Genomic DNA, 7,534 nt, shown 5'->3' with positions numbered 1-7,534 from the left:
TTTTTAACTGAGTTCTTGCAGATCTGTGAGACTGTAAAGACAAATGGAGTTGACCCTGAAGTCTACAGACTCATGCTTTTCCCTTTTGCTGTAAGAGACAGAGCTAGAACATGGTTGGATTCACAACCTAAGGATAGCCTGGACTCCTGGGATAAGCTGGTCACAGCCTTCTTGGATAAATTCTTTCCTCCTCAAAAGTTGAGCAAGTTGAGAGTGGATGTTCAAACCTTCAAACAAAAAGATGGTGAATCCCTCTATGAAGCTTGGGAAAGATACAAGCAGCTGACCAAAAGATGTCCATCTGACATGTTTTCAGAATGGACCATATTAGATATATTCTATTATGGTCTATCTGAGTTTTCGAAAATGTCATTGGACCATTCTGCAGGTGGATCTATTCACCTAAAGAAAACGCCTGAAGAGGCTCAAGAACTCATTGATATGGTTGCAAACAACCATTTCATGTACACTTCTGAGAGGAATTCCGTGAATAATGGGACACCTCAGAGGAAAGGAGTTCTTGAAATTGATGCTCTGAATGCCATATTGGCTCATAACAAAGTGTTGACTCAACAGGTCAACATGATCTCTCAAAATCTGAATGGATGGTAACATGCATCCAACAGTACTAAAGAGGCAGCTTCTGAAGAAGCTTATGATCCTGAGAACCCTGCCATGGTAGAGGTTAATTACATGGGTGAACCTTATGGAAACACCTATAACTCATCATGGAGAAATCACCCCAATTTCTCATGGAAGGATCAACAAAAGCCTCAACAAGGCTTTAACAATGGTGGACGCAATAGGCTGAGCAATAGCAAGCCATATCCATCATCTTCTCAGCAACAGACAGAGAATTCTGAACAAAACACCTCTAATTTAGCCAATCTAGTCTCTGATCTGTCAAAGGCCACTTTTAGTTTAATGAGTGAAACAAGATCCTCCATTAGAAATCTGGAGGCACAATTGGGCCAGCTGAGTAAGAAAGTCATTGAAACTCCCCCCAGTATTCTCCCAAGCAATACAGAAGAGAATCCAAAAGGAGAGTGCAAGGCCATTGATATAATCAATATGGCCAAATGCACAAGGGAGGAGGAGGACGAAAATCCTAGTGAGGAAGACCTCCTGGGACGTCCCTCAAGCAAGAAGGAGTTTCCTATTAAGGATCCAAAGGAATCTGAGGCTCATATAGAGACCATAGAGATTCCATTAAATTTTCTTCTGCCATTCATGAGCTCTGAAGACTATTCTTCCTCTGAAAAGGATGAAGATGTGACTGGAGAGCAAGTTGCTCAATATTTAGGAGCTATCATGAAGCTGAATGCCAAGTTGTTTGGTAATGAGACTTGGGAAAGTGAACCTCCTTTGCTCATTAGTGAACTGGATACCTGGATTCAGCAAATTCTACCTCAAAAGAAACAAGATCCTGGCAAGTTTTTGATACCTTGTACCATAGGCACCATGACCTTTGCAAAAGCTCTGTGTGATCTAGGGTCAGGGATAAATCTTATGCCACTCTCTGTAATGGAGAAGCTGGAGATCATTGAGGTACAACCTGCCTTGTTCTCATTACAATTGGCAGATAAGTCATTGAGACAAGCTTATGGAATAGTAGAGGACGTGTTAGTAAAGGTTGAAGGCCTTTACATCCCTGCTGATTTCATAATCTTAGACACTAGGAAGAAAGATGATGAATGCATCATCCTTGGAAGACCTTTCCTAGCCACAGCAGGAGCTGTGATAGATGTCAACAGAGGTGAACTAGTCCTTCAATTGAATGGGGACTACCTTGTGTTTAAGGCACATGGCCATCCCTCTGTGACAAAAGAGAGTAAGCATGAAGAGCTTCTCTCAGTTCAGAGTCAAGAAGAGCCCCCACAGTCAAACTCTAAGTTTGGTGTTGGGAGGCCACAACCAAACTCTAAGTTTGGTGTTAAGACCCCATATCCAAACTCTAAGTTTGGTGTTGGGACTATACAACATTGACCTGATCACCTTGTGGCTCTATGAGAGCCACTGTCAAGCTATTGACATTAAAGAAGCGCTTGTTGGGAGGCAACCCAATTTTATTTATCTAATTTTTATTTTATTCTATTTTATTGTTATTTTGTGTTTTATTAGGTACATGATCATGAAGAGTCACGAAAAAATCATAAAAATTAAAAACAGAATCAAAAACAACAGAAGAAAAAAATCACACCCTAGAGGAAGCACAGGCTGGCGTTCAATGCCAGTAAGATGCATCTGGCCGGCGTTCAACGCCAGAATAGAGCATCATTCTGGCGCTGAACGCCAGAAACAAGCAACATTCTGGCGCTGAACGCCAGGAATGTGCCTAGAGAAGAAAAGCTGGTGCTGAACGCCAGTAACAAGCATGAAACTGGCGTTCAACGCCAGAAACATGCTTTACATGGGCGTTGAACGCCCAGAATGTGCACCACACGGCGTTTAAACGCCAGAATGGTGTGCAAAGGCAATTTACATGCCTATTTGGTGCAGGGATGGAATTCCTTGACACCTCAGGATCTGTGGATCCCACAGGATCACCTCAGGATCTGTGGACCCCACAGGATCCCCACCTACCTCGCCCTCTCTCTCTCTCCATTCATGGTCATCCCTTCTGTTTTTCATTCACCACCTACATCTATCCACTCTTCCCCATACACCCCACCTAATTCAACTTCTTTTTCCCACCCAATTCCACCCATATAGCCGAATACACACATCCCTCAATCTCCTCCATATCTTCTTCTTATTCTTCATCTTTTCTTTCTTCTCTTGCTCGAGGGCGAGCAATTTTCTAAGTTTGGTATGGTAAAAGCATAGCTTTTTACTTTTCCATAACCATTAATGGCACCTAAGGCCAGAGACATCCAAAAAAAAAAAAAAAGAAGAAGAGAAAAAAAATGGAAGACAAAAGCTTCCACCTCTGAGTCATGGGAGATGGAAAGACTCATGTAAAGGGTTTATAGCTCAGTGGTAGAACATTTGACTGCAAATCAAGAGATCCCTGAGATACCTCAGGGGATAAATTGTCCTCCACATAATTATTGGGAGCAACTAATGATAGGAACACCAAAATTACTAGGAATCATGCAACAGAAGCAAGGAAGAGATATAAAGGAGCTCAAAAAGCACCATTGGACCTTCAAGAAGGCGCCACCTTCACTCAGGTGGATTCATTCCTTATTCTTATTTCTTTCTGCTTTTCGGTTTTTATGCTGTGTTTATCTATGTTTTGTGTCTCTACTTCATGATCATTAGTATGTAGTAACCATGTCTTAAAGCTATGAATAAAATCCATGAATCCTTCACCTCTCTTAAATGAAATATTTTTTAATTCAAAAGAACAAGAAGTACATGAATTTCGAATTTATCCTTGAAATTAATTTAATTATATTGATGTGGTGACAATACTTTTTGTTTTCTGAATGAATGCCTGAACAGTGCATATTTTTGATCTTGTTGTTTATGAATGTTAAAATTGTTGGCTCTTGAAAGAATGATGAACAAAGAGAAATGTTATTTATGATTTGAAAAATCAATGAAATTGATTCTTGAAGCAAGAAAAAGCAGTGAAAAAGAAGAAGCTTGCGAAAAAAATTGGCGAAAAAAAAAAAATATATATATATAGAAAGAAAAAGAAAAAGCAAGCAGAAAAAGCCAATAGCCCTTAAAACCAAAAGGCAAGGGTAAAAAGGATCCAAGGCTTTGAGCATCAATGGATAGGAGGGCCCAAGGAAATAAAATCCAGGCCTAAGCGGCTAAACTAAGATGTCCCTAACCATGTGCTTGTGTCATGCAGGTCCAAGTGAAAAGCTTGAGACTGAGTGGTTAAAGTCGTGATCCAAAGCAAAAGAGTGTGCTTAAGCTTAAGAGCTCTGGACACCACTAACTGGGGACTCTAGCAAAGCTAAGTCACAATCTGAAAAGGTTCACCCAGTTATGTGTCTGTGGCATTTATGTATCCGTTGGTAATACTGGAAAACAAAATGCTTAGGGCCACGGCCAAGACTCATAAGCAACTGTGTTCAAGAATCAACATGCGTAACTAGGAAAGTCAATAACACTATCCAAAATTCTAAGTTCTTAGAGAAGCCAATCATTCTAAAACTTCAAAGGAAAAAGTGAGATGCCAAAACTGTTCAGAAGCAAAAAGCTACAAGTCCCGCTCATCTAATTATAATTAATATTCATTGATATTCTGGAATTTATAGTATATTCTCTTCTTTTTATCCTAATTGATTTTCAGTTGCTTGGGGACAAGCAACAATTTAAGTTTGGTGTTGTGATGAGCGGATAATTTATACGTTTTTTGGCATTGTTTTTAGGTAGTTTTTAGTAAGTTCAAGCTACTTTTAGGGATATTTTCATTAGTTTTTATGTTAAATTCACATTTCTGGACTTTACTATGAGTTTGTGTGTTTTTCTGTGATTTCAGGTAATTTCTGGCTGAAATTGAGGGATTTGAGCAAAACTCTGAAAGAAGGCTGACAAAAGGACTGCTGATTCTTTTGGAATCTGACCTCCCTGCACTCGAAATGGATTTTCTGGAGCTATAAAACTCCAAATGGCGCCCTCTCAACGGCGTTAGAAAGTAGACATCCAGAGCTTTCTAGCAATATATAATAGTCCATATTTTATTTGGAAATTGACGACGTAAATTGGCATTGAACGCCGAGTGCATGCTGCTGTCTGGAGTTAAACGCCAGAAACACGTCATGATCCGGAGTTGAACGCCCAAAACACGTCATAACTTGGATTTTAACTCCAATAAAAGCCTCAGCTCGTGGATAAATCAAGCTCAATCCAAACATACACCAAGTGGGCCCCGGAAGTGGATTTATGCATCAATTACTTACTCATGTAAACCTTAAGTAGCTAGTTTATTATAAATAGAACATTTAACTATTGTATGAGATATCTCTTGACCATTCGGTCTTTTGATCACCTTCAAGGGGGCTGGCCATTCGGCCATGCCTGAACCTTTTACTTATGTATTTTCAACAGTGGAGTTTCTGCACACCATAGATTAAGGGTGTGGAGCTCTGCTGTACCTCAAGTTTCAATACAATTACTCTTACTTTCTATTCAATTCTCTTTTATTCTAATTCCAAGATATACGTTACACTTAACTTTGATGAATGTGATGATCTGTGACACTCATCATCATTCTCACCTATGAACACGCGTGATTGACAACCACTTCCGTTCTACCTTAGGCCGGGCGCATATCTCTTAGATTTCCCAACAGAATCTTCGTGGTATAAGCTAGATAGATGGCGGCATTCATGAGGATCCGGAAAGTCTAAACCTTGTCTGTGGTATTCCGAGTAGGATTCTGGGATTGAATGACTGTGACGAGCTTCAAACTCGCGATTGCTGGGCGTGATGACAAACGCAAAAGGATCAATGGATCCTATTCCAACATGATCGAGAACCAACAGCTGATTAGCCGTGTTGTGACAGAGCATAGGAACGTTTTCACTGAGAGGATGGGATATAGCCACTGACAACGGTGATGCCCTACATACAGCTTGCCATGGAAAGGAGTAAGAAGGATTGGATGAATGTAATAGGAAAGTAGAGATTCAAGAGGAGCACATCATCTCCATACACTTATCTGAAATTCCCACTATTAATTTACATAAGTATTTCTATCCTATTTTATTTTCTTTTTATTATTAATTTTCAAAACCCAAAACTATTTAATCTGCCTAACTGAGATTTACAAGGTAACCATAGCTTGCTTCATACCAACAATCTCTGTGGGATCGATCCTTACTCACGTAAGGTATTACTTGGATGACCCAGTACACTTGCTGGTTAAGTTGAACGGAGTTGTGGAAAGAAAAAGCTTCTCTAACAGTGCCTAGAACATATGAATCACAATTTCGTCCACCAATGCCCGATGAAGAAAATAAGCTCAAATACGGAATTACAAAGCGTGAACGTTCACACGAAGCTATAACTTATGACACAAGAAAAAGGTACAAGATAACAAAGATACAAGAGTATAATAATCATAAGATACTAACCACAACCCGCGGAGTTTAGGCCGACTAGTTAAATACTGACATATAGAGTTTTGAATGTAAAACAATTTAAACAATATCTTTCTCAAAGTAAGCTTCTAAGGTAATATAAATACAAAAGTGAGAGAACTAGTCAAAATAACAAAAAGACAACAAAATAGAATAAGGTCCTCTGCTTTGTCACCATCAAGCAACTCACCGAGGTGGGTTGCGACCTGCATCTGAAAAACAACAACAAAGTATGGAATGAGAACCGGAGGTTCTCAGTATGGTAACAGTTCCCAATATGTAAGATGTAAGGTTTCGGGATGCCAAAGGCAATCCTAAAACTTCACAACGATACTGATATTCAAGCTTAAAACAAGATAAATAACTTAACCCGTAAACAATAAACTAGGGTATCTAAACTTAGGGGATTTCTAACTAAAACTAGTCACCGCTGTCCCACAGCCTTCACCAACCTACCTCCGTGCGATCCCATCACCACCGCCTACCCAACCTCCTCAGCACCAGACAATCACAGATAATGCACACAAGTAAAACATTGGTAGTATTCATATATAACAAGTAATTCAAGAAGCAAGTAGGCATATTATACAAGTAGGCAAACTCAAGTTATCAAAGCAAGCAAGCATATAGAAGATGCATATGATGAATGTCTGTCCTATTGGATGTGATATCACATGTTAGTTATAGTGCCAAACCCGACACAAAATTCGGACGGAAACTCCTGGATTAGTCTCTCTGTTGCGCATACTCAAAAGGAATAATTCCGAGGGATGAGTGCCCTACAACCTTCTCCTTTCAAATGGAAACGTTCTGAGAGAGAGAGTGCCCTACCACCTTCCTTTGGATGCCGCATGATTCTGAGGGATAGTGCCCCACCACCTTGCAACCAAAGAGAAAACGCATGCTCAGGAGGAATAATTCCGAGGGATGAGTGCGCTACCATAGTACCCACCTTCTCCTTTTAGAGGGAAACGTTCCGTGAGAGAGTGCCCTACTACTATCCTCTTGAGCGAGAAATATGAGTGAGAAGCCCATCTTCAATTCTCATATCCGAACATAGGCGGGAGACTGCCGCAACCCCTACAACGGTGAACAATGCATATCATAATCACATATTCAATCTCAGAGGCCACTGCTCATAGCATACTTCCGCTCATACTCATTTCATTAATCATAATCATTCATTTTCAAGTCTTAAACTCATCATCCATCCTTAATATCACAAGTTCATCATCAATATAGCACGTCGTCAGATACCCAACTAGTCCATCCCTACGTACACCAGAAACCTAAACCTCCATCTTATAACTTATTACCAGAAAATATCTAGTTAAACTCACTTGGGGTAGTCTCTATGTTCCAAATCCTAAAAACAAGTTAAAACATCCTAAATAAGCATTACGAAAGTTTACAAACTTGCCAAAAAGGTAAAATAGTTAAAAACAAGGTTTTCTTTGAAAATAAGGGCAGTGTGCATACGCATAGGGTTG

General features: G+C 39.8%; 1 non-coding gene across 1 annotated transcript; it reads right to left on the bottom strand.

The window, feature by feature from the left end:
• Positions 1-204: 204 nt before the first annotated feature.
• Positions 205-308, bottom strand: LOC130953273 (small nucleolar RNA R71). The gene has a single exon (XR_009075445.1). It is a non-coding gene; the product is annotated as a small nucleolar RNA R71 (small nucleolar RNA).
• Positions 309-7,534: the final 7,226 nt, after the last annotated feature.

Source organism: Arachis stenosperma, chromosome 9 (assembly GCF_014773155.1).
Source record: "Arachis stenosperma cultivar V10309 chromosome 9, arast.V10309.gnm1.PFL2, whole genome shotgun sequence".
Lineage (NCBI taxonomy): Eukaryota > Viridiplantae > Streptophyta > Magnoliopsida > Fabales > Fabaceae > Arachis > Arachis stenosperma.
This window is presented reverse-complemented; position numbering and strand designations above follow the sequence as displayed.